A 27,816-nucleotide genomic window follows, 5' to 3' on the forward strand; every position below is an offset into this window, starting at 1 on the left:
GCGTGTGTGTGTGTGTGTGTGCGTGCGTGTGCGCATGTGCGTGTGTGTGTCTGGCCGGCCGGTTCCGACCCCCCACTGCAACAGGATAGGTGGGTAAGGATGGCCTGGCGGTGTGTGTCCGTATGAGTGTGTGCGTGTGCGTGTGCGTGCGTGTAGTGCGCGTGCAGGACAGTGAAACTGTTTGTGTATATTTCTTATCAGTTTACCTACATATTAATTGTTTGATTAATCATTTCTAGGAAAGTTCATCCTTGTTTTCGATTGCATCGATAAACTTATTGATGACTTTTTCCTGATCAATAGATTAACACAATAGTCTGCAAAAATATCACAAGATGGTGCAAAATGTCAGTCAAGCTTTGTCACATTTTAATATTATTTTTTTTCATCCGACAAACCGTCCAAAATCTAAAAATCTTCAACTGATTATTAAAAAAACGTTTAACAAAAATGATAAAACCTCATGTTTTAGATTCTAAAAGAAAAAAAGAGGAATTTTTCATCCTTCCTGTCCATCTTGATCCTCTCTCAAAAGTCCATCTCCTCTCGCCTCATCTGATTAATCGGACTATTAGTCTCATTATTAATATTTAAATCATCAGATTAAAGGCTCTACATCGGCCACTAAATGGACCGTGAAGACATTTTCTTTCGAAGGTCGAGAGTGAACTTTTAAAAGCACACGTGGGCGAGAAAAACTCTAGGAAGTGCCTCGTCATGAAAAAAGCTCATGCGAGTCGATCGAAAGCTCCAGAAACCGGCGACGACCTGGATCCTCGTAGCGTTTTCGTAACGATTGGGTTTAGAAAAAAAAGAATGTTCACATTTGATAAACTTATCTCCTGGTCTCAGTTCGTCTCCTTTTCCCATCTAATATTTCCATTTCTTTTTTTCTTCTTTTTTTTTTTAACTTCTCCCAGCTCCTCTGCCTCCTGCTTCTTTTTTACTCCTCAACGTCTCTATGCAATTTTTTCCCCCTTAAAATGGATTTTGCAGATTTCACCGCCGATAGCAGACAAACGAACGGCACCTAGAGGAGAAGGAAAAATAAGTAGTCAGCCCCCCCCCCCCTCCTCTCTTCCTCCTCCTCCTCCTCTTCCCTGTTCTCCAGAGCTGCCAGCAGACAGTGTGTTGCTCAGTTGTAGTGGAGATTATAGCCGGGGAATGACAAGCACGCCGTCTGATACCATATCCGCTCTGAATTACAGATCAGCCCTTTTTAAATGATATTTTAAATACTTGCCGCGGGCTGCGAGTTTTCACAGGGTCTTATTTCATTGTTATTATACTAGTAGCATATTTTTTTCTTTTTCTGTGTGTGTGTGAGAAAAATCTGCGTTGGCGCTTATTTAAATGAGGCAGGGAGAGAGGAGGGTGGAAGCCCATACACACACACACACACACTCCAGTGTGTTATTTTACTATGCCACTTTGGAAAATCCCTCAGTACAACACCCCCCCCCCCCCAGTTCTCTCCCTTATACTCCTCACAAACACCCACCAACCCTTTTTAGCTCTGTGAAAAGGACAAAAGAGAAAGGACAAATTGTAATTAGTTTGATTTGCGCCTGTGTGTGTGTGGTTGGTGCAGCCCATTAAGGGTTAGATTCCCAAACAGAAAGACGACTGTGGCTTTGATTTCCTCTCTCATGTGTGTGCGTGTGTGTGTGTGTGTGTGTTTGCGGGAAAAAAACGGGACTTGAATCCTTTCGCCGCCGCTCATTTTGATCATTGAATGTGTCCCTTTGTTTTTCTTAGTTTCTTTTTTCTGCTTCTCGCGGGGAGACGGGCAGGTCAGGGTGTGGACGAGGTGGTGGTGCAGTACTCGCCGCGGCGTGCTGGGTGGCGCTGTTGCCCCAGCGATTTGCCCCCGCGCCTCCGGATGAAAAGGTCCCTGGGTTTTTTCAGTGGAAAAGGCTCTGAGCTCTTTGTGCTTTGGCGTTTCATGATGGGATTCTCTGGAGAGCAGAGGATGGAGAACGACACTCCTTCCCCCTCTAACCCTCTCTCTCTCTCTCTCTCTCTCTCTCTCCCTCCCTCCCTCGCTCTCTGCTGGAATACACCCAACCTTGACATATTGAGAATGAAAAAACGACGGTTCCACATTCCGTGCTCGCTTGTTGACGTCGGTAACGCTCTTTTCATGTGTGTTTTGATCGCTGAAAATGAACCATATGAGAGCGTCTGGAGAGAGAAATTGCGCATGTGTACACCGGGACACGTGTGTGTGTGTGTGTGTGTGTGTGTGTGTGTGTGTGTGTGTGTGTGTGTGTGTGTGTGTGTGTGTGTGTGTGTGTGTGTGTGTGTGTGTGTGTGTGTGTGTGTGTGTGTGTGTGTGTGTGTGTGTGTGTGTGTGTGTGTGTGAGTGTCTTTAGGTTCACATAACTCAATATTTTAAGACAGAAAATCATTTTGCCTTTGCTCCCACGCGTTACATTCACATGCGTGTACAAACACACACACACACACACACACACACACACACACACACTCTCTCTTTCGGCAGTAATTGTGCTCCATGTTTGTTTGTGGCGTCGTAGACAGAGAGAAGTATGTAAAATAGACCCAGGGGAGGGAAAATAAAGCCAGTGGGTCTAAACTAACATATTTAACCCTCGTCTCGCCCTCCGTCACCGTGCCAACGGGCGTCTCACCCCCTGTACCACCCTCCCAACCCTCCGTCTCACCCCTCTGTCTGTTTCTGTCTCACCCTCCAGACTGTCTGCCCCCCCCTCCCCACAACCTAACCTGACTACAATTATTTATCCAACGTTTTGTTTTACGTTAGCGCTTTGATTGGTGTGTTTTTGAATATTGAATGTGATCCTGATTGGTTCAATAAATCCAGGCTGCAACTGTAACATTTGATCTCCGTGAGCTGCAGTTGTCACAGCAACAGTTGAGACAATGGCGGAGAGTCGGCGGCCAACACTTCACTTTAAATAAACATTTATATGTATATCAACATTTTATAAATGCTTTCAAGCTGTATAACTTGGCTTATATGGACATTTCAACATTTTTATTAATGTAAAAATATTTGTCATCGTCAATTATCCGTTTACACATGAGCCTCCACTTAGGTTTTATGTTGACTAACAGTTACATTAAAAAACATATCTGCTTAAAACTCCATTATTAAACTTATCAAATGAAAATATAGGAGTCAGAAACTCTGTGCAACCAAACTAGGATTGTTTTACTGATGACAATATCAACAGTGGTAATAGAAATATGTTGTTGGTGTTAATTCTAATGATTATACAAACAGTTGTTCCACTAATGGTATTAGTGGCACCGGAGCAATTATTAACCCTAATAGCAGTTGTAATACTAATGCCACAATAAGAGAAGTACTTAGTTGATAAATTCTTATTCTAATGTTAACATTAACTAAATTATTATTATTATTATTATTATTAATTTCAGTAGACACATTGAATTCAGGTTCCATTCTTCAGCAGTGTAGTTTTTACTTCTACGACAAAATGAATCTGTCACATTTTATCTCTCAAACAACATCATAACATAAATGTTTATTTAAACTGTGTGTGTGTGTGTGTGTGTGTGTGTGTGTGTGTGTGTGTGTGTGTGTGTGTGTGTGTGTGTGTGTGTGTGTGTGTGTGTGTGTGTGTGTGTGTGTGTGTGTGTGTGTGTGTGTGTGTGTGTGAGAAAATGCAGTGAGTAAGTACACAGACATGAGTAAGTACACAGGACCGGCAGAGTCCTGCTCTAATGATGCTCACTTCCCCCTTTTATACAGTATATGTGTGTGTGTGTTTGTTTATTTGTAAGTCTGTGTGTGTGTGTGTGTGTATGTTTAGTGTGTTTTCTCCTCAGTGTTTATGCCTTAATTGAAGCCGTGGCCCCTTCGTAACCTTATGAGCGCCATTAGACATGTATTTACAGTATTGTACTGTGTATTTTCTGTGTTTGTGTGTGTGCGTGTGCGTGTGAGAGAGAGACATGAAACATTCACAGCCACTTACGCAGGATCAAGTTAACGCCTCATTTGGCGACTGGGTTTTGGTTTTGAGGTGCGTGTCATTGTTATGGATCAAGTTTGTGCAACTCAATTTTTTTCCCAAGGTTGTAGTTTGTATGTGTGGAAATTGCTAATTTTACTAAAAGCGAAGAGTATTTGTAAACTTCAAACTTCAACTTCACGAAGTTTCATTAATAATTTATTAGTTTATCAAGGCCAAAACACAAAAAATTGTAAAATTTTGACCGCAGAGTGGAGGCCAGGCAAGATAAAAATGGGGTCTACAGGGCCATTCTGCATGGGTTTTCACAAAGACTGGGGTCCACTGATCTTTTTTTTCCCCGCAGGGGTTGGTGTCGACGTGCTGAACCACCTCTCGTCTCTCCTCGAGGGAAACGTGACGTCATGAAGGTTTTGTGTTTTGGTCGAAATTACACATTTAAAATTACATTTGGCAAAATGTTATGTTAAAGGTGAGCGACACATTTCACATCTACTGGAAAAACATACCGGTGTAAATTTCCCGGACACCAGAATCCTTAGTATTTAGACCTAACTATACTAAATACTATCTAGTACTTATACACACTCTCACCTCGAGGAGATTTTTTCTCGTTTGGTAAATATTCAAAGCCCGTAGCTGTCGGCCGGTTCCCACACTCGCTCGCTCACCTGTTCCCAGCGCGTCGGGTCCAAATGAAACCGAGATATTCATGGCTCCTCTCCGAGAGCATAAAGAGCCGGACCTCCTGCCCCAGCCATTCAATTATCCCCCCCCCTGTGTGTGTGTGTGTGTGTGTGTGTGTGTGTGTGTGTGTGTGTGTGTGTGTGTGTGTGTGTGTGTGTGTGTGTGTGTGTGTGTGTGTGTGTGTGTGTGTGTGTGTGTGTGTGTGTGTGTGTGTGTGTGTGTGTGTGTGTGTGTGTGTGTGTGTGTGTGTGTGTGTGTGAGTGAGTGAGTGAGAGAGAACTATTGCCCTGTCTGAGCAGCCAACCTCAACTAAGGGCCAGGCTCAAACACCGGCTTAAAGCTAACCAGGTCATAGCTGGTGGTGTGAGAACTGACGGTTTAGTGTGTGTGTGTAACCTGTCAGTATTCATGCAGGTGTGTTGCCAAAAACAACACATGTCTGCCACCTGTCAGTTGTCCCATGATGTCACTCGCAGGTTGCAAAGTGTGCAGCAAGACCTGAGTTTATTTGTTGGGATTGGTTTTATTTTTATCGCTGTGTGTGTGTGTGTGTGTACGTGTGTACGTGTGTACGTGCAGGCTCTGCCGCAGACGCAGCCTTGTCTTTCAGCGGCGCGCCGGTCTGTTTTCAGAGGCCGTCAGGCTACACTGAACTTCTGCTGTAGAGTCGTTGAGCAATCAGAACCTCAATTATGTCGAACAAAAACTGACACATAAAGACGAGTTCTCACCGTGACACAGGGTCAAAGGGACGCTCACGAGGAGTGGGATTTTATTCAGGTTTGACAGAATACAGTATCAGGCGATGAAACTTTACGTGGGGTCATCTAGGGTGCGATCATTATCATTATCATAAGACTCACATTTTGTAGTTCTGTTTCCTATTCGTCATTGTGATTTGCACGTCAGGGACGCCGTACAAACCGGACGTAACTTCTTAAACGATGAGCATTAGTGGTTTTTAGACTTTTGGCGGGGCCCGGCTAGCTGTTTCCCCCTGCTTCCAGTCTTTATGCTAAGCTAAGCTAACTGGCTGCAGGCTGTACAGATGTGAGACAGGTGTACTGTGGATCGCTTGGGCAAAAAGATTAACGCATGCATTTCCCAAAATGGTGATGTTGTCAGTGATTATAACTTTTTATTCACTGAATACAAGATGGACAATCATAATAATAATCATTGGTTGTAATGGCAGGAACTTTATTCAAGGTTCTGGTGGGAATCCCAAAGTTGTTTTTTATGTCTCATGAGGAATTTGGGGGAATGTGTATTTAAGGATGCACCTGACATCCGGAATCTTTCCATTTGATGGAATTGTGAAGCCAAGTCTGTAGTTTTATGGCTCGTTTGAACGAGCTGATACAGAACAAAGCCACTAAAGTGGAACAGTCAGAAGAATGAACTTGACATGAACTTGAAACCACAGAAAACGTGGACCAGAAATTCCTGAAATCCACAGTGGGGTGAAAAAAAAAAGGAAAATTGAAGAACTGGAAGATTCTGATTCGGTCACATTTTCCAGAATATCTTCTCAATGGACCGAGTCGTGGTTATTTTCAATAATGATATAATTTTAACTTCCTTAAAATGCGTATTTCACTTGAAATGTACAGATTCATAGTTGAATCCTGTATCCGAGAGAGGTCTCTCCCTCAGGTGCTTCTTCAAGGACGGCGAGAAGGGAAACAGTTTGTGTGTAAGTGGGAACGTGAAGACGGATATATGCTGACGGCGCTTCACTTCCCATCGCTCGTCGCTTTCGTTGTCAGTCTCGTTGTTCCCGGCCGAACCGGATCTTTTCCAATTTATTCCAGGGGAATTGAAGACGTAAACGACCATGTCGTCATCAGCTGTTCAAGCAGCGATTACATCAAATCTCTTTGTCTGTACGTTTTGAATCGGTAACGTGCGACAGAAATCTGCGCCGAAGAGTTTGTTTAAAATTCCTTATGAAAATCACAATCGCACTTTGACTTTAATAAAAGCGAGCGAGCTCCAACCGCCTCCCACTTCTCCGGCGACGGGCGTTTTTTTCCCGCCCATCACAGGCCCGTATGTATAGTGTGTCTTTCTATAGTCTGCCATTCCCAAAGTTGGCGGAGTGTGAAGACGTATAATTGCTTCATGAAACCTAACTAGGTGATATGAATAATCTGTCAGTGGAGGGAGGCGGCCCGGCCTCCGTGCCAATCACCGAGGTGTCCCGGGGTAGCGGAGCGTGGCCAAAAACCATACCTGTCCATCCGGAAAAAACACATATCTGTCCCTCAACCCCCCCCCATGTGTCTGTTATCAGACGTGTGTGTGTGTGTGTGTGTGTGTGTGTGTGTGTGTGTGTGTGTGTGTGTGTGTGTGTGTGTGTGTGTGTGTGTGTGTGTGTGTGTGTGTGTGTGTGTGTGTGTGTGTGTGTGTGTGTGTGTGTGTGTGTGTGTGTGTGTGTGTGTGTGTGTGTGTTACTGCCCCACCACCATAAGAAAAGAGGACGTTGGTGGTTTACCTGAGGTATTCGTGAAAACTATGGAAGGAGATCTTTTGTGGGAGAAGCTTTAGGATCCCGCAGGTTGAAAACAACACACAAGATATACACTGTTTGCACTTGTACATATATTTTTTCATCTCCATATCAAAACAATTATTTTCTAGATTGAAGCGGATTTTTGTGGTTGACTTTCAATGTCAGTTCAAAAATGCCCCCTCCCTCCGATACTCCGTGAAATTTGAGTGCCTGTCGCCTTCTGAAACATTTTAAATCTTCAAAATGACACGTTAATCTGTAAACTGAGCGATTGAGGCACAAAATCATCCAATAAATCTACACACAAAACCTCTTCTGTCTCAAAAAACACTCGAGGCCGTTTTCGGCGGTGAAAAATTCATGTGTGCACCTCGGCGCCTCCTCGTGATCCCCTGCTTCAACCACCACCTTCCTCCTCCTCCTCCTCCTCCTCCTCCTCCTCCTCCTCCTCCTCCACCACCACCCACCATATAAACCCGAGTCGCTCGGCCCCGTCTCCGAGATCTTATCCCGTCTTTTTCATTTACAATGCTGAACTGGCCTGTGTGTGTGTGTGTGTGTGTGTGTGTGTGTGTGTGTGTGTGTGTGTGTGTGTGTGTGTGTGTGTGTGTGTGTGTGTGTGTGTGTGTGTGTGTGTGTGTGTGTGTGTGTGTGTGTGTGTGTGTGTGTGTGTGTGTGTGTGTGTGTGTGTGTGTACACACTTGTTCGCATATACACACATCCGCATCCGCACACGAAAACACAAATACGGGGAACGACGGAACATTTGCCTTTTCTGTCCGCGGTGAATGTGTGTTAACGTTTGCCTCGTGCGTATTTATCTGTTGAAATGTATGTGTACCTTGCGGTGTGTACACGTGTATTCAGACATGTGTGTGCTTTTGTGGCATTGTGTGTGTGTGTGTGTGCGTGCACGTGCGTGTGCAGATACAGCACATAGCGTGTTTGTTTTTATCAGAGATCTTTAAGCTGGGTCATGTGTTGTTGCTTCGCATTTCATCATCCTGCTCTCTTATCTGCTGTTTTCATACACAACTGCTGTAATACTGTTATAACACACACACACACACACACACACACACACACATAATATACTAGACTCCCACCGCACAACAGTAAGCCGGTAGAGATAGTTTGTAGGAGGGAGAATGAAGGAGTAAAAGAAGAGGAGAAAAGCATTGAGAGCGGGATAAGAAGGTGGAGGGAAGCAGCTTCTCTCCAACGTCGTCGTCGTCGTTGTTGTTGTGGATGTTGTGGATGTTGGTGGTTGATGTGACCAGACGGAGGCTGGAACCTGTCGGCAATGAGAGGAATGAAGTCTCTCTCCGATCTTTCTGGCAGATTATTTTGTCCTGGGACACACTTGCACACGTAGTTTTCTCCCTGCACGCTCCACACGGTGCTGGTTTGTCTGTAGTGGCTTTAAATATGAAGGTGTGTGTGTGTGTGTCAGTGTGTTCGTGTGTGAGGTGACTGCCAAGAAAAGCTGCTTTGAATTTGAAACACTTTTACTTCCTGTTGTATGAAATCAGTGTCTGATCCAATACACAACTCCTTCCTTGTGTACCTACACTTGTTGATAACTTTTCAGTCCTTCCCTTACTTACTTGTACTGTACTTCACCTTCTGCAGTTGACTGCAACGCGTGCAACAGCAGAGCATGTTGGAGAAGCCGCCTTCCAGTTTGGAAACAGACGAGCCAAATCCAACTATGGTTAAATGTGTCGCTTTAAATATTGTCTAACTCCAGTCTACAGTGCAGATGACGTGAGACAAGACATTTTTAATTCAAAGCCATCTTTAATTTGAAAGAGAAATTAGACTCGACGGTAACATTTACACTGAAACTCTGGGAACTAAACAGTGAATACAAACCGTGACCCGCCTGCTCTGATGATCTCGCTCCGTCGACGCTCCGCTGGGACAGAAAATATCCCCCGCTTGCACTTCCTGTCTGAGCGTCTCGGCTCCCACGAGCCGTTTTTTCTCTCCGTCCGAGCCTCCCCGTCCCATCCCCGACTCCTGGGAGCCTTTCCCCCCGACGCGCAGCTCGGAAGCTAATCGTTGTCGGAGGAGGAGGAGGAGGAGGGGGTTGCCGAGTGCGTGGGCGCATAATGGCTTCCGATTTTTTGGGGAGGAAACGAGATGTAAATGAGGTAATTATGTGTCTTAACGAGGGCAAACAGCGTTGACGTTCGAGCCCCGGTAACCAACATATTTATAGCCCTTAATAACCTTAAGTGGGGACTGGCTGGAAGGCTGTCAGGAGAATTAGAGCCGTCTGAACAGCGCTGCCTTTGTTTTTCTTTTATTAGGGGTGTGTGTTGCGTGTCGGAGTCAGGAAGGTTCATCCAGAAGATTCTTTCTGAGGCTTCGCTGACTCGTCCTGATAGTTTTGATGCATAAAAGATTAGGATGAACCTTCAATCCCGCCCCTCCCCTGTGGAGACGACGTCCATCTTCGGGGGCCTTTTTAAGCATATGCGATCATTTCCGCTGCCAGATTTTAATATTTGTCGAAACTAGTTAGGGCACGAAGAGAGTCAGCGAAAACAAAGCGCGTTCCATGACCGGATAGAGTTTCAGTGATTGTTGGCTCCGTCCGTCCCTCCTCGACGTCGACCGCAGCCAGTTTACTTGTTTGTTTTTAAAACATGACTCGAGTCTGATTTTCAAAATGAATGAAGTGGAACCTGGTCGGGGGGGAGAGGCCAGAAGGACTGTGGGTAAAAAAGAAAAAAATCGTTCTTGGCTCGAGGTTTTGTGCCGAGCGCAGCAGAAAAGTGTATTTCTGATGGAGTGGGGGGGGGGGGGGGGGGGGGGGGGGCTTTGGAGTTCACCCTCCGTTTCCACATTCGCTCTCCGCCGACAACTATTTCCCTCCCCTGACGATTTCAAATGAGAAATTTTCTTTCAGCGGCACCTCTGCGTCGGCATTCGCACAGCAGGATTATCATTTGGTGCTGAGGAGTGTGGAGGTGGGAGTGAATTCATTTCTGGCCTTGCTGGACGTTCTCTTGTAGGAGATTCTTGTGGAGGAGGGGGGGGGGGACAGGAAGTCAGGAAGTCCCTGTTTTTTGGGGGGACTTTTATTTGGGGGGGAATAGTGTTTGATGAGTAAATGCTAGTTAGTCAGTATGTTAGTCACAGACATGCCGACAGGTGTCGCAACTTACACGTCAATTATTTTGTGTGTTATCAAAGATTTTTGGGCTTTTCGTGCGTGTCATTTCCTCTGCAGACCACATCTGGGACTAAATCTGAAAGAGTTTCATGGTCGCTTTGTTGCAATTGCGTGCAATTTTGGAGAAGGAGAAGAAGAAAGAAAGTACTGCGGACGGAAACATGTACCGATGTAAATGTGCAGAAAGTAAAGCGTGAAGAAAGGTCAAATTGCAATATGGAGAAAAATTAGACTTTTTATCCTAAACTGAATAATAAGTGTCATGTGTGTCGACAGTAAAATGAACAGCTACTGAAAAGGTTCATAAAGATTAAAAAAAAATAAGTTAATGGTTTTAAATGAAACGAAAAGCTTAAAATTCTTCGGCGCGACACACGAAATATCCCGCAAAAGTATCACGTAGCCACGGGTCAGCCATTTCATCGCCGCCGTCACTCCAAGAAGACGGAGCGGCATCAGCCGCCGCCTCACCTGAGAGTCTCTACCTGCCGCCTCCCTCCCTCCCTCCCCCCGGCCTCACCCCCCTCCCCGTCCGTCTCTTTTCCGATTGCACTCAGCCGTTACGTTCTCAAGGGAAGGGCAGACTGCTGGCGCCGCACTGTTTGGGCTGTATTTCCACACACACACACACACACACACTCTCTCACGCACACACACACACCTACCTCAGGTACTCGCAGAGCAAATTAAGCGTATTGTTGCGTCGCCCTCCGTCGAGGGGTTGAAAAGTCAACCTGAGGTTTTGTCCTCGCACCACACGAGGGCCCGGGGCCACCGGGAGCCTTTCGTCTTTGTTCCCTCCGAGACGTTGACTCAACTCGGTTTCGGTTAAAAGCGACGCTTTGTGTAAATCAGGAGAGAGAAAATCTGTTGAACTGTGGCTCACCGAGGTTTCACCTGAGCTTTTTACCTTTTTCCACAGACGGAAGGTGGAAAATTTGACATTTATCAGATTAAAATGATGGTTTTCTTGTCACGTGGCAACATTATATATAGTAAATACTATTTTATTTTGTTGCATGGACCATTTTGTAGTTGTTAACTGGAATCCTTGACATTAGTTTAAATCCTATGATAAGTATGAGAGTATGAGTGAAGAAAAAAAAGTAGTTTTAACCTTAATTATGAGTTATTTTCATAATTTTGTGAAAATGTACTTTATTCTAGTTTTCGGGTACTTGTACTTCACTTTCAGTATTTCTTTTCTAGTACATTTATCTTAACTGTGTTGTAATTTTTCATACTAAACGATGAGGCTCTAAATTTAATATTCTTCCTGCACCGGAAAATAAAACCAGCTCCACCTCGTACATTAATAACAATAACCCTGTGTCATATAAAATAATATAATAGGAGCCATTCTGCATGTGTACTTTTACTTTTGCTTCTTAAAGTAGTTTTTCTGCTTATAATAGTTTTACTTTAGTACGATTCTGAATGCTGCTCGAACAGGAAACTAATGTTTTCAGTTTTCAGGTAAAAGACAAACTGACCGTATGAAATTTGTACTTTTATCTGATTTCAGCGCAGGTTAATAATAACACGCTTCGTGACGAGGCAGTTGATAGTTTGCATGTTCGAAAGAGACCTCAGTAAAATAAACACGGGACCCGTAAAAACGACCAAAATCACCAGACTCATGAAGTTTGATATTCCGTGTAAAACCTGTAGGATTTCGTCTTTGTCACTGAGTTATTTTTCATGGTGAGATCCGATCGTCGTCTATGAATCGGACACTTGTCTTGTGCGTAAGTGCTTTAGCAGATTGAACGAGAGAGAGAAAGAGAGAGAGAAAATAGACGAGCGGTTTCTCGAAAAGGGAGGACAAATATTCCTGACACTCGCGGTGACCTTCATGTGAATCGCGGCGGGCCTCCTCCTCCTCCTCCTCGGCCGCGCGGCTCCACCGCGTTTCTGTGGGTTTGTAAAAGCTTATTTGACTTTTGACAATAATTTGAAGTACGGTGTTTGGTCGAGGTAACGGCGGATTATTTTTCCAGTCTAATTTGAAGCAGTAGGCTCGCTCTCTCTCCTTCTCTCGGCCTCTCTCGCCCCGTAATCCGCAGTCATCTTGATCAGAGGCAGACGCGGGAAAATTAAACAAATAAGCTCCGATGCTTCGGATAACGTTACCCTCGGATCGACCCGACCCCGTGACCCCGCGAGACACTCTGGCCCAGGGGTCGCGACCCCGCGGTGGCGTTGGCTCTCGGCATTATAGGGGCCTCAGTGTGTTGGTTTGGCCCCCGGAGGAAAACAATCAGAGAAGACCCCCCCCCCCCCATGTCTGGTCACATGACACCTCCTCACACTCCGACACACCAAAGAACTTCCTGTTACTTACAGTTACGTCACACGGAAGGTTTGAACTATTTAACATCTGGGGGTTTTTTATTCAAGGTATTTGTATTTGGAAGTTATAACAAGAAATTGGAAATAGAAATATTTAATATTTTCCACAAAATTGTTCCAATGAGTGTTTAAAATGCATATAAACGTTTTTATTTCTGTTCTAAAAATATTATGGTGTGATGTGATGTTGGAGCCATTTTGGAATATTTCACTCAATGTATTCAGAAAACAAGTTAAACAAAGTTTTGAAATCATAATGTCTAAACTCAAGGATACATTTTAGGCTGCAACTTACTTTTTTTTTGATTAATCTATGATTTCTCGATTGATTTTAAATTGCCAATATATTTTCCCTGGAGCCTTAAATGACAGATTTCATCAGACAAACTTCGTCTTCGGCCAAAGATCTAAAATATTAGTTTACAGTCATATATGGGAAAGAAAAGCATCAAATTTGAAAAACCAGAACCTGAGAAAATCAATATTTTTGATTGAAAAACCACGTGAATCATTATTTCTTTATGATAGGATAAGATAATCCTTTATTGAGCTTTGAAATGTGGGATTATCATTATCATAATTCTCGCTGTATCCTTTTCTGATTGATCGATTAATCAACTACTTGTTTCAATCTGTGAATTTACAGTAGACGACGTGAGGAGCTGTTGCTGCACGTCGAGCTCGTGTCCCCGTACTTCACTCACGGTGAAATGCTGCGTCTCAGGATTCAGGGGCCATGAACCCGCGACACTCAGGTGCAGGTACAGTTCACGACCCAGGTACAGTTCACGACCCAGGTACAGTTCACGACCCGGTGGCGAACACAAAGAGCTGTGAGATGTGACCCGCTGATACACAGACGCCGGCGACGTATAAAAGAAAGAGAAGAAAGGGAAAAAAAACAAAACCCCCGACAGGAATGAAAACACGTCGTCCGCCGTCTCGTCTCGGTGTCTGCACAGATTAAAAGAAAAACCATTATCTTTAAACACGCTGCTCGTTCGGCAGTTACAGGATGACGAGTGTAGGTTATGTAACTGAACTGTATGATGTTATAGACGGACACATTGGTGTATTTTTCATATATATATATATATAAAAACTGTGACTTCAACAGCATTTAAGCTACTAGTTTCCAACCTAATCATTGTTTTTTGTCAAATACTGAATATGAAATATGAAAATGATTCAAAATCAGTGAAAGAAAACTGCGACAGGGATTCGTGGGGACGACGGCTGGAGCCTTTGTTTTAAGTCATCTTATTTCTTCAGAAAGGATCCGCTGTGCATTTAAATATGCTGTTACATGTAGAATAAACTCAGTTTGAGTGTGGACATCTCTGCAAATCCCCAAACTGTTTTATTGTGAAAGAGGTGAAATTTAAGAGCATCAGTGCGACGACCCGCCGCTTCACTCTGATGATATGTGTCTTTATCAGCACCTCCGAAGGCTCTATGGGTCAAACCAGTAGATTCTGCAGCGGTGAATCATCTTGTTGGGGTTTTTTTTCCCCACTGTTTTTCCCGAGGTCGTAAACCAGCAGCGCCCCATCCCAGGTCCAGAAAACCTGCCTCCCCTCCCCGAGTCACTTTACCCTCCCTCCTCCTTATCTTGTTTACGCGATGGAGTTTTTCAAACGCAAACATTTTCTTTAGATGGCACAGTGGACCTCTGCTCCGAGATAAGCATCGTATTGCAGACTTAATTGCCTGAGATGGAAGTCTTATTATTCCCCATTAAAACGGGCGTACGGGAGCCCGACTCTCCGGGTCTCTGTCTGTTACCCCCCCCCTCGTCTTTCATCCTCCTCCTCCTCCTCTCTGCTTGTCTCCATTGTCCGTTTGATGTGCAGATGAAGGGGGGAAAAGGGCAAACACCAACGGTTTGGTGCCGAAAAGTTGGACAATCTGGCAACGATTGTGAAACGTACTGGAAGCGTTCGGAGGTCTCATCCCCCCCCGATGTGCAAAACTAATGATCTCGCCGCCCCGACCCTGCGCCGCGCGTTCGCATCCGCACGTAACGTCGCGACTTTGTTTTCTCGTTTCCTTTCACTTCCAAATCTTTCATTTTGTCCCATTTTCTTTCTTAACTCTCGCCTGCGCGGCCGCAAGTGGTGCTTCCTGCTCCTCCGCCCTGAGACTTCTCTGTGCGGCGCTCGCACGGCCGCTTGCCTTCCTGGGATTCGCACGTCTCTCCGGCGGCGTTTTTTTTCCCCTCGCCAGTCTCGGCACCGAGCCGGCATTCCTTCACGGGTTCACTGGCAATGCTCAAGTGGCTCCCTCTTCACAGCCGCTGAAACCCCTCCCTCCCTCCCCTAATCACTCAGGGACATAATCACAGGCCACTTTGAAGTAATAGTCAATTTGCTACGAGTCCCACCGTTTAAAACAGAACTGCCCCGACGCAGGCCGGGGGCCGCGAGGCGGCCACGGGAGATGTAGAGATACGGAGGCCTATTTTTTTAATTTTTTTTTCCGACGAAAGGTAGCGCACGCACACGTGCTTGTACGAGACCTGAGGTTGTGGAGACAAAAGACGAGGTGACGAGGTCGATAAGAGGCGGAAACGAGCCAAACTTCCTGCGTGCGTGTGTTCGGCTGATGATGAATTCACAGGAAGTGTGCAGACTTGGACCCGTCACTCAGCGCTGCAACGCTCTTGCCTCTGAAAAGCGCCAGCGATTGCTCACAGTGACACACTGTACCCGCGATGATGATGATGATGATGAGTGTGTGTGTGTGTGAACCGAGCAGGAGAGACGGGGTTTTCAGGCCCGTTGTTTATTGTTTACCGTACTCCGGGTGGCGCCAGGCCCTGAAAAAAAGAAAGAAAACGGGAGCAGAAAAACACTTTGTTTTGGTGGAGAAGGCTGCTCCTGTGGTTTTGTAATCACCGTCACTATCAGGGGCCCTGATCGCTTTACAAAGGGGGGGGGGGGGGTAAAAGGTATGTTATTCCACACGGTGCACAAAGGGAGAGAGAAAGAGATGTGGGTGCTTGGAAGTGCGCCCGTCTGCCCTTTTTCCTCTTCTCTGCCCCCCCCCATGCCCCCCCCCCATGCCCCCCCCCCCCCCCCCCCCCCCCCATCAGCTGAGTCAGGCCAGGAGTCGCTGAGACTGTGACTGGTCACGCAGGGTGGTCGACTTCCTGTCCACGATCATACCCGTTTTCATTCGTCTTCCATACGACAGATTTAAAACATAATGTAATTTTTCAGCTTTAATCTCACTGACAGATATTTGAACTTCTTGTTTTGGGTCACATTTTGCGTTTTCTTTCTCTTCTCCACTTAGTCGTTCAATATTTTTGGCCACTTTTGCTTCTTTTAGGCCACGCCCACACTAATCGGCCCGCGTGGCGTTTTAAAAATCGATCTCCATCCGGACTAGCGTTATTTTCATCGACGTTCACGCCGACATGAATAACGTGACAGGAAGCAGATTGTCTCCTCTGCAGGTGGTTGCTTAGCTGCAGAAAAAATACTACAAACGAGAAACGGCAACGGACGATAAGTCAGAGCAGGGATTTCTTGTCTTGGACGGACGCTTCCATCTCGTCGTCCATTGGTAGTCAAGTCGTGACTCATAAGAAGCAATCGGGAAGCGAAGGTGAGCGTCTGTGTCATCATTTCCAAAAGTCTCTGATTATTCCCGCCCGGAGTATACGCAACCACGCACAGGGAAATGTCCCTGTTGCTCGCCGGAGGACATCCGGACGTGATTCTGCGGACTTTGTCCGGAGTTCGCGTCTAAAAACCGCTTTTGATTTTACAGATGTTTTCCTTCCGAAACGGCTTTATTAACCCAAAGTTTTTCCGGTGTAATAAATATAATTAATAAACAGCAAATTGTTTGCCCAAATTATTAATGTGGCGTCAGCAGGAATCTACGACTCAAAAACCTCTGGACGCGAACTCTGTGGCTTCTCCACTCGTGTGAACATTTTGTGGTTTAGGTGAACTGACCCTTTAACCAGCATTTTCATTTGTGTCCCTCCAGAAAAGAAAAAGAATTGGTCACGGAGAGTTCAGCGATGCCGCCCTGCACTGATACAGATGTAACGTAAGCCGAGCGCTCCGCGTTTCATCTGCTTTACCTGTCCGTGAACAAAGAGCGGCGTGGGGAGGAGGGCGGCGGCGGCGGCGGCGGCGGCGGCGGCGTGCTCGCTGCTGCGGCCTACTTTCAGAGCCATTAGTGTGAGGAGTGTGTAATTCAGAGGGCCCCGCGCCGCCGTAGTCTTTCTTCACGCGGCGACATTAGGACGTAATGAATCATGAAGAAGGCGTATTGTTCCACGCTACTCTCCCCTAACACTGCTCACACACACACACACACACACACACACACACACTCTCACACACTCTCGCTCACACACACTCACAGGTGTAGAACATCATTATCGCCGCGTTCCAATTGATGGAGAGTATTATACTGCCTAAATTGATTTTCCTTACTCTGCGATCGCGATGACACAAGAGAAGAAGACGGAAGAAAAAGACGCAATCATCAACAACTTTATATTCCAATCAGCATATCTCTCAGTGGGATGAATAAAAAAAAGAAAAACGGAGCCAGGGCTCAAATCGCCTCAAATTGGTTTGCTTTTTTCTTCTTCTTCTTCTATCATGAAATGTTACCGATTATCACGAAACGTGTAAATTGAATTCTTCTTCTTCTTCTCCTTTTTTTTCATTTACGTAATAATTGATTTGACGTTTCGTGGCACTTCAAAGGCAGTTTGGCCCAAAGGCTCTGCAGTAAATTACAGTATAAAGCCGAGGATTTACCATTAGACGAGTGTCAAGTGTTCGCTCGGCTTCTGCCCCCCCCCCCCCCCCCCCCCCCCGCCCGCCGTCTATCTCCTCCTCCTCCTCCTCCTCTTCCTCTCTTTCTCTTCTCCCCCCAAAACCAAAACCCTCTGAAATTTCCAGTCAAACTTTATATTCCGTCCGTCCATCCATCCGTCCAGGTCGGCCATTTCATTGTAACACTACAAAGGCTCCGCTGTGTTTATCAGTAAATGGAGCTCGGCACAGTTTCGCCCACCAACATTGTTATTACTCTTTCCACTTCCTTGTTTATTTTATACATTTTTTCTTTCTCCCTCCTTCTTCTTCTGTGTCTTCCACGCGCGGCGGCGGCGGTTGGCGGGCGTGAGGCTGTTTGATATGTAAATAGCACCTGGACTTTGTTGAACAGACTATCTGTGGTGACGGGAGCTGATACTTTGGGCCTCGGTCGACTTCCTCCGCCTCTGAAACGTGCAGACACGCGATTAAACACGGACCGAGCTGATAGGCCGGAAAGTCGGGGTGGTATTTTGATTTTAATTTTATTTAAAAATCTGATCTGGTCATATGAGCGTCATTCACCATCTGAGGTGATAGATATAATTCACTACTTCAGACTTATTATTATTGATTATAGATTAGACCAGAGGGGGATTCACGATGAGCAGATAGGACACACCTCAATAATCAATACTTTGATAAGCCAACACAACTCTCTTATTTTGAAGAAATACATCTTTTAAAACAGTTGCAAAAGTTTTTTGATTACACAAGGATCAAGTTCGCTTGAGTCAAGTTCAGTTTTGAAAAATATTTCAATGAAGCTTGTTTCTTTACCTTTCTTTTTTAGATGTATTTTTATTGTTTGTCATAGGATAATTTATCATATTCAGTTTAAAAGAACTGTTATTTATCATTGATGTTTCTAACACTGATGCACAAAGTACTTGTAGTAGAAACACTGCAGTAAAAAAAGAATCATGCGTTCAAAATTTTACTTAAAAAAGTAAGTGTTGTAAAAACAGTTTCATATTTTCATAGTTTCATAAATCTTAATTTAACCTGTCAATACATTCCACCACTTTTTTTTTTTAGATAGACAGAATAAATGTTGTGTAATAATATGAATACTGTATACTTCACTGTCATGAAAGAGCGATTATGCATCATGAATACATTTACTTTTGATACTTTGAGGACAGTACTTTTGTACTTTTACACCAAATTATGAATTTAAACTTTTTTTATAACATAATATTTTTGTATTGTGGTATTTCTAAAAAAAATTACACATTTTAAAGAGTCAAATTTACGGATGCTGACATGACATTCTTCATTCAGAATTTCTCAAATTAAAATCATCTGCATGCATCTGTGTCAAAGTATAATCCACAATCTCCCTCGTGCCAAATCTTAAAAAATCTTCATGAAACCTTCGGTTACATGTATAGTTTTAGTATTTCTTTTTTCTTTCTTTTTACTATGACTGATAAACAATCTTTTGAAAGGATGTACAGTGGAATATCTATACGTGACTGTTGACTGTTAAAATCTAGTAGCAGCCGATGAACTCTTCCACAATCTGGATAATATTAAATATCATCTGTCACTGCTTCAGCGCGAAACACACGTGGTAAGATATCAGACCTTTTCATTAGTCCAACCCCACACACACACACACACACACACACACACACACACACACACACACACACACACACCCCTACTGATTGTCACCTGAATCCCGAGTTAGCCGGAGGTGACACGTATTGTCTCCTGGCCTTGAATTAATGTGCCTGTAAATACGTTTCTTCCCCCCCCCCTCCCTACCTCATTCCTATTTGTTAAGTTATTCATAGAACTGCTGATTGCAGGCGGCCGTCAGAGCTAAATGAGGGGCCTTTGTTATTGTTGAGTAATTAGGACAGCCATCATCGTGCTCCGAGATGACAGGGTCAGTTAAATAGTTTCTCTCTCAGTAGTCCGGGGCCTGATTATGGGAGCGCGGGCGGGCGGGGAGGCAGGCCGGGGAGCTGGAGGCTGGGGAGGGAGGGAGGGATGGAGGGGTGAGGTGGAGGGGGGGAGGGAAAGCAGACCTTATCTCAGGCAATTAATCAGAGACACTCATATTGCGGGACAATTATTCAAAGCTCACTCCTGCATAACTCAGCCCAGGGTTCCAGTGGGCTCACTGTCTCTCTCCATCCCCCCCCGGACTAGAAGGTCAGGGAAGTGAGAGGAAGGTGGAGCTGAGAGAGGGACACTAGTGAGAGTGTGTGTGTGTGTGTGTGTGTGTGTGTGTGTGTGTGTGTGTGTGTGTGTGTGTGTGTGTGTGTGTGTGTGTGTGTGTGTGTGTGTGTGTGTGTGTGTGTGTGTGTGTGTGTGTGTGTGTGTGTGTGTGTGTGTGTGTGTGTGTGTGAGCGCGTGTGAGCGCGTGTGAGCGCGTGTGAGCGCGTGCGTGTGAGTCAGCTAAGGCAACGCAGACTCAAAGTCGTTCAAAGTCTAGTCTTCTCTGGAGGCTTCTTCTTCTTTCTTTTTTTTTTTCCTTGTGGTTTTTGTTTTCGAAGGAGTCCATCCCCCCGTCATGTTTACACGTATTAAGTTTTCTGCCGTTGGTGTAACAACATGGGCGTCGTCTGTTAGAGTGTGTTGTGTGTTGTGTGTGCGTGCGTGCGTGGCGTGCATACATGCATCGCGGCCCCGCGGCCCGGCTTTATCAACATTCCTCGGCGGCAGCAGGCTGACTCGCTCGCCTGGCACCACGCAATCAGGAAGGGGAAATAGCTCAACTTCACTTTGGTTATCTCCTGGAGAGCCCTCACGGTGTGTGCGTGCGTGCGTGTGTGTGTGTATTAAAAATCTCTTTATAAGTATTGTTGATATTTAAACGTAAGGTTCAGCTGCGGCTCTGTGTTGTGTGTGTGATGCCTTCAAGGGAGCCGATTACTGTAAATCTGACCGCTTCTAGTATTTATATTATTTTAATCTGTTTGTGGCGTTGTTTACTCTTATATACTTTAAATAGAACTTTGAATAAGTGTAAAAGATCTGTGAGTAAAATGTTTCTGTGTCATTAACAGTGTGGAAAAGTTCGCAAACTCAGAAACAAAACAGCATCTGATGACGTAGAGAAATTGCTCACTCACCGTTAATAAAAAAAAGAAAAGACAAATGCAGAAGCTCTCCAGATTTCATATACAACAAGTTGAACGCTTCCAGAAATTCTGTGAGTGAAAAGCTCACCTTCCTGTTCTCAAAGTTAAGTTCGCGTGCAGGCAGAGTTGTTAAAAATATAATTTTCCTTTCACACTTTGCGCAACAGTTCTGTGACCTTCTACTTTTTGACGACGCTAGTCGTCATTTATTTTATGACGACCTCAGCTGCCACTGGCACATCTATAAAAGTTCACGCTTGTGCCTTTTAACAACAAACTCACGAGTATCAATAGAAACCCCTCGTCGTCCTGAAGCGTGTCGATACCGTTGAGATAAGCCAATCCTGTCGCACCACAGCGTTATGTAAATCAACGATCTGCCAACTCTCACTATTTTTAGTTCATCTCGTCGGACACGCAGACTCTGGCCGGCGCTCAAAACGCTGCCGCCGCCGCCGCCTTCCCTCTGCTCTCGCTCCGGCCCCCGAACCTGATGCACAAATGTCACCTCCACTCTTACGTATAAAAGGAGAGAGGAAGACATCGAGGAGGAGGGAGGAGAGAGAGATCAGTGAGGGAGAGAGGGTGTCATAAAATGCAAATGCAGCCGGCGTTCGCTTTTACAAATTAAATGTCAGGACATAAAATATTGTCAGTTTCATTTTGCCGCCAGAAGGATGACAAATCCATATTCTCCCCTTAAATAAAACTCTTATTGCGGCGGAGGGGTGGTAATCATGGCAGAACAAAGCGTCCATGATTAACGATAGCAATTTATTGTATCTGGCGGGAGCCGGGGCGAGGGGGGAAGAGGCGGGCGGGCGAGGGGCGGGGGGGGAAGAAGAAGAGGAGCAGAAGAGACATCACGGTTATCATAATTCATAATCGTAAATAACCGGGGCCCCGGCCAATCACAGGGAGGCGCCGATGTCATCCCAAATAACCTTTGATAACAATTACCACAGAAGGCAGTACAAACCCCGGAGTCACAATGTTATCTTATCCCCATTCTCTGCTTGTAGAATACAACACTATTACCATATAGATTAGACTATTTATAATGGTGCGTGTCATTGCGGGGTGCAGCTTTAAGTCGCCGCCGCCGCGCTCTGTGTGTGTGTGTGTAGGTGTAGCGTTGGCGAGTGTCGTGTGCACGTGGAGGTGTGTGGGTGTGTGGGTGGGTGGGTGGTTGGGTGGGTGGGTGGTTGGGTGGGTGGGTGGACCTGTCGTTGGGAGGAGATTATAGCCCGGTCTTTATGAGGAGCTGAATTGCCCTCTCTCAGTATCACACGGCAGCACATTGCCAAGGTGGCGCGGCGTTCACAATGGCGTTGGTGGGAGAGGAGTCGGTCCACGTACGCGAGGGTGTGTGTGTGTGTGTGTGTGTGTGTGTGTGTGTGAGTGTGTGAGTGTGTGTGGTCAGGGTGGAGGAGGAGGGGGAGGGTGGGGTGAGTAAGAGAAGGAGATATTAGCAGGGAAACCGTCGATAAGCGTTGGAGATTGTGGGCGTATCTTGTCCGAGATGTTGTTCACTCCTTGTTTTTATCTGCTGATAGAAATTTCCTGATGGAGAGCGGCGATATGTGAGACGTGCCCGCTTCCCACACACACACACACACACACACACACACACGAACCACCCACAGCGGCGGCAGTGTGGGAGCGGTTCACCTGTTTGGTCGTTAATAAATGGCTTCGTTAATTTTACAGACATTAGTGTGATTATTAAAAAAAGGACGAGTGCAATCTCTACACGCGTCTGTGTTTTACACGGTGAGATAAAGATTTGAATTCATAAATCATAAAGCCAAAGTAAAGGCGGCTCGTGGATGTGTTTGTCAGGACCGTCCACTTCAGAGGGAGTTTGAGTTACTGACCTCTGAAAAGCTTCATGGCAGACAGTACGTCAGATGTATTCCTTGCTACCTGCCTCGTACATTTGCACTTTGGCACTTGTACTTGCTTTACATCTGCCATTAATCGTAGTGCTTTTACACATTTTGTACTGTCCCTGTACCAGCTCTACGTCGTTACGATTTTATTGTGTGTTCTCGTCATAGTCGATGTTGGTTGGATGTGACCTTGGACAAGACGAGGGAACTTGAGGAGACATGAAGTTGGAGGAGGCCGCTGGATTTCAGCGATTCTTTTAATTTGATTGCAGTTGATTTTCTTCAAAATTTGTCAACAGCAGCTTTTATTCTCATTTTAGCTGAATTCTTTTTGTGTTGCTTCCAACTTCTTACATGCTCAAATATGCTGCTACTCCATGTTTTGAGGCCTAAGATAGTTTTTATCGCACAAAACTCGTCTTTCTGAAAATTGTGACAAGCGTTTTTCCAGATTTTTCCTCAGGAGTCAATCAATAAACTCAAACAGGAAATCAAGCTGTTTGCTGATTATTACAAAATACTGGTGAGCTGGAGCCCAGATCAGCTGCAGAGGGAATATGATTAATGGAAAATATCGTCAAACATTTGAGGAATGCTGTCAAAAAAATGACCACAGATACCGTATGAGACCGTTTACCAGTTGTTGTGATATTGACGAAACGTGACATTACTGTACTCCTTCAACAAGCGAAGCACCAGTCCAACATTAAGCATTAGTTACAGTGCAGAATGAGCTAATCTGACGTTAACTATATATATATAATATATATAAGTACTTTTACTCAATAATAACTGTGACACATCTGCGTGATCGCCGTTCAAACTCCTCGTCAGGACTGTGGCGAGATAAAAGGATAAAAACATGAATCGTCGTGTTTTGATTTAGCAGATTTTGGCGAGCTATATGATCGAGCCTGCTATAGAATGTGTGTGTGTGTGTGTGTGTGTGTGTGTGTGTGTGTGTGTGTGTGTGTGTGTGTGTGTGTGTGTGTGTGTGTGTGTGTGTGTGTGTGTGTGTGTGTGTGTGTGTGTGTGTGTGTGTGTGTGTGTGTGTGTGTGTGTGTGTGTGTCTGTCTCTCTCTCTCTCTCTCTCGTGCGTACAGTACCCGGCCGATTCAACCTGAAACAGAAACGGGCGAACAGAAATAGCTTCAAAGGACACTGGAGTCTTTTGGCAGAGAGGAGGAGGATGAGGAGGATGAGGAGGATGATGAGGCGCGAGGACGAGCACAAGGACGAGATAAAACAGAGCAGGAGCGAGGAGGAGGAGGAGGAGGAGGGACCAAAGCAAGGACGAGGTGAAGGGAAAAAGGAGGAAGATATCACGTAGTCGTGCTAAACTTCGGGAAGAGCAGTAGAGTGACCAAAGAAACATGCAAAGGCCACGACAGCAACTGCAACGCCGAGGTAGATTAGGAGGAGATAGAGACGACGAAGAAGAAGAAGAGCAAGTAACGGAAAGGGAGGAAGACCTCTGAGGACACGGTGTGATGGTGAAGGCACCAGTCACTGGTGTCATGTTTGTAGTTTTTGGCACGGACGTCCCCGTGTGTGGGCTCGCGTACAGTTAATCTCTCCTGACAGCATCTTCATTTGAATGAAGATGCTGTCAGCGCCGCTCGGCGCAGGAGGAGGAACCTGCGGTGGCTCCTGCGCCAATTCAAAAATGGCTTTGACAAATCGTGGCTGATGGGAGAGAGAAAGGGCGACTTTCCCACCTGTGCGTGGCGAAACGTGTGCGACGGCAGAACTTCACCGATCTGAGCGAATCTGGGCAAAAATACATTTCAGAGATTTTTTTCCCCCCCCCGATCGGCTTAAATATGAGATTACGCTTGAAATATAAAATATACGCTCTGCTTCAATTTTACATCTCGAGCTATTTCGCCACGTGGCTGATGTTGTTTAGCTGTTTGTAGGCAGAAGAATATTAATGAGACACGTGACGGACGTTTTACATATGACGCAAAGTCGGTTTTAAATGGTAAATGGACTGTATTTATATTTATATAGAGTTTTTCTAGTTTTATCGACGAGACAAAGCGTTTTACAGTTCAAGCCACACACACTTCAGAAAGCAGCTTAGTCGACCTTCGGAATCGCGCTTGGCGATAAAACAATAACAAAAAATATCTTCGCTTGATTTCCATCAATTGCAATATAACAAAAGTTCAATATATGTATCAATGTATTGTATATGCATTGTGTTAGCAAGGTGAGGAGGTATAACACAGCACACGTTTGTCATTCTCTGCCCATATAGAAGAGTGCAGTAGCCTTTATTGTGATAATTATCAATTAAGGACTAATATGATCATTATTATCTTCACGCAGCCCTAACTGGGAATCACTTACACAACCTCATAGCAGCAGATGATGCTGAAGTCGATTTACTCCCAAGTTCATCCAAGAAATTCCTCTGCCGCCTCCTCTCCTCTCTCTTCTCTCTCTCTCTACTCATTCCTCTTCTTGTCCCCCTCAACATTTCTCATCTCCTCCGCGAGATGGAATTCACAAAGTGATTTTCTCCCCGTTCCTCTAAATCTCTTGATCACTTTAATTTTTTGCTAGGCTGCTTCATCGGTGTCCTGGGAAAGAGAAAAGAGGAGGAGGAGGAGGGAGGACGGGGGGAGCCTGACGGGCGAGAGACTGCAAACGAGGCCGGGTGAGTAGAGCGAGAGAGAGAGAGAGGGAGAGTAGTATAGAGTCGAGGCTTTATCAGCGAGTGCCCTGAGGTATGTGGGGACGCTGCTGAATCCAGAGAGATTAGGGGAAAAATGCAGCACATGGCAGTAAGGGGCTTACGCCACAGCTTGTATTAGTTCAGGTGAAAAGAGTATTGCTTTTACATAAAACTGGACAAATCCAGCCACAATGCATTTCCCGTTGGACCACAATGGGGTCCTCTATCGGTGGACCTCACCTCCTGTCCCCTGGGCCCCCCCCCCCCAAAGCTCCTCTATCTAAACAGGAGGAGAGACTGAGGGGAAGGAGGAGAAAACACCGACGGACAGACGAGGGAGGGAGGGAGGGCGGGAGGGGGACAAGATACGGCGTCGCGCCGAACTTCATTTCTCAGAGTTTACCGGGAAGCGGTGCTGTCAGGGAGAGATGGCAAAGGGCGTAATTTCCACTGGGGATGGACCGAGGAGGGGAGGGAGGGGATGGGGGAGGGGGTGACGTCCACCTCACTTTACAAAATCCTTTTTTTTGTCACCCCCCCCCCAACTTTTACAACTTCCATTTTCATTTTTACTCACAAAAGCTTCAACGTACATAACGTCCTGCTAGTGTCCAGCCACCGTAATCCAGGGGAGAGACGCTGCGACCTGATAGAAAATCAAAGTTTTTTTTTAATAATGGACAAAGCTGGAAAAAAAAATAGTGCATATCTAATAAAGGTCAGGTGCTAATGGAGGCTGGGAGAAATAAATAAACTGAGGAAGGGAGGTGGAATTTTCTGTGGAACAGCTCACATGGAAAATTCAGCGTAACGTACATACTTACTTGTTTTAGTTTCTATTTCTCTTTAAATTATAAGAGCATATCAGAAAATTTTCTCAAGGAAATACAATAAAATATATTCATAGAATATGGAAACAAAAATAAAAAAATAAAGGCCTTTATCTTATAATAAAACCCAGTACAAAGTGAATTTTACAGGGTGCTCATTTAGTTTGCCTTCGTCTAATCACCATGGCGACATATTTGCAAAAGCCCAACTGAGCCCGATACATCCATGCTACTACGTTTTCGTTTAATTGTTTCAAAACCATTTCCGTCCAGACGAGCGATTCTAATTCTTATCAGTATTAATCCCCCGTCCAAACCAACACACATTGAAAACTGATGTCACTCGAGTACTGTGCATGTGCACAGAGGTGTAACCAGGAAGCAGATTGTTTACGCCGCAGTCGGTTACTCAGTTACAGAAAATACAAGGAGCAAGAAAACAATATTGGTGAAAAGTAAGAGCAGGGGTTTCTTGTTGGAACTGTTACTGACAGGAAGCGTTGGCACAGCTGGTCGTGGAGTCGTGACTGATACGAACCAATCAGGAAGCGTTTCCAAACGCCTCCGTTTCAGGTGCCCGAAAACTCCGGATATATAAATGTACTCGATATATAAATGTAAATCCGAAACAGAGACATTCTTTGTTTGACGATCTCCGGATCTCGCGGCGTCTCCCTGCCTCCCCCCTGAACCGACACGCTTCTCTGTAGAATTATCATGTGACGGAGGAATGAAGTTTGACTAAAAGCAGGAAGTGGGGAGCGTGAGATGAACATAAATCAGAGTTAGAGAAAGAAAAAAAAAAAGACACAAAGGCTCGAGGAGGTTTGACGGAAAGATTGGAGATGAATGCGCTAAGTGATTGAGCAAAAGGTCTCATCCTTCTCTTCGGGGCGACAGGTAAATGCCTCACTTAGACACCGAAGTCTCCCATTCTACTTCCACTGGGACTTTTATCTAAATCTTCTGTTCCTGTGGTGCGTTTATCAGCCGACCAAGTTTTGAAGTAGAGGTTGACGCCGAGCTCGGCCCCGGCGCACTTCTTTATCTTTCACCTGTCGTGTACAGTAAGCCCGCGTAACAATGGCGCCTTACATTACATTACACGCCCCGCTCGGTATTCGCGCCAGCCATCCAGTCGAGTCAGTCAGACATCCAAAGCGGCTCTGACGCCCCCTCCCACCCGCGCCATTATTGGCAGAACAATACCCTCAAAAAGCCAAGATGGTCCAAAAAAAAAGAAGAAGAAGAAGAGCGGAGCCGTATCTGCGCCGGCGCTTAACATCAATTTGTGACACGATTAATCAATTTGCACCCCCCTCCCCTCCCTCCCCTTCCTCTCCCTCACTCTCTCTTGTGTCTCGTCACTGTCGTCCCTCTTTGAATGAAGAAGCGGTGGCTGTCTTTGAGCGGGCTCATCGCGATATGGGCGCAGGTTAAGTAGGAGGCGCGTGTTTTAGGACGGCGTCCCGGCGCTCCCTACGCGCCCTGAAACACTTAGCTGGTGATTAGCATAAGCTGATAGCGCTATCAGGAGCGTGCCATCGTGGTGACCCTGGAGGCCCCCCACCCCCCGCCCCCCCTTCCACAACCACCACCCATCCCACCACCAACACCTCCTCCTTCCCCCCTCCGAGAGGGTCTTATCGGGGATGTACAGGGGCCTCTGTCGCCTCCTGGGGAGATGATGGAGGGAGACGGCAGAGGTGGGTACTATAGGGAAGAAAAATGGGGGGGAG

At 45.5% G+C, this 27,816-nt stretch overlaps 2 long non-coding RNA genes across 2 annotated transcripts in view; one reads left to right on the forward strand and one right to left on the reverse strand.

Moving 5' to 3' along the window:
- LOC124850829 overlaps positions 1-27,816 on the forward strand; it is a 47,330-nt gene that overhangs the window by 9,504 nt on the left and 10,010 nt on the right. The window contains exons 3-5 of the long non-coding RNA XR_007031778.1: positions 13,371-13,485; positions 23,668-23,862; positions 25,136-25,229. This is a non-coding gene — a long non-coding RNA (uncharacterized LOC124850829). The remainder of the gene's footprint in view (positions 1-13,370; positions 13,486-23,667; positions 23,863-25,135; positions 25,230-27,816) is intronic.
- The window catches only part of LOC118283327, a 33,075-nt gene continuing 18,256 nt past the window's right edge, over positions 12,998-27,816 (reverse strand). Inside the window, exon 4 of the long non-coding RNA XR_007031779.1 lies at positions 12,998-13,678. This is a non-coding gene — a long non-coding RNA (uncharacterized LOC118283327). The remainder of the gene's footprint in view (positions 13,679-27,816) is intronic.

The sequence above is a fragment of the Scophthalmus maximus genome, chromosome 12 (genome assembly GCF_022379125.1).
Source record: "Scophthalmus maximus strain ysfricsl-2021 chromosome 12, ASM2237912v1, whole genome shotgun sequence".
Taxonomy (NCBI): domain Eukaryota; kingdom Metazoa; phylum Chordata; class Actinopteri; order Pleuronectiformes; family Scophthalmidae; genus Scophthalmus; species Scophthalmus maximus.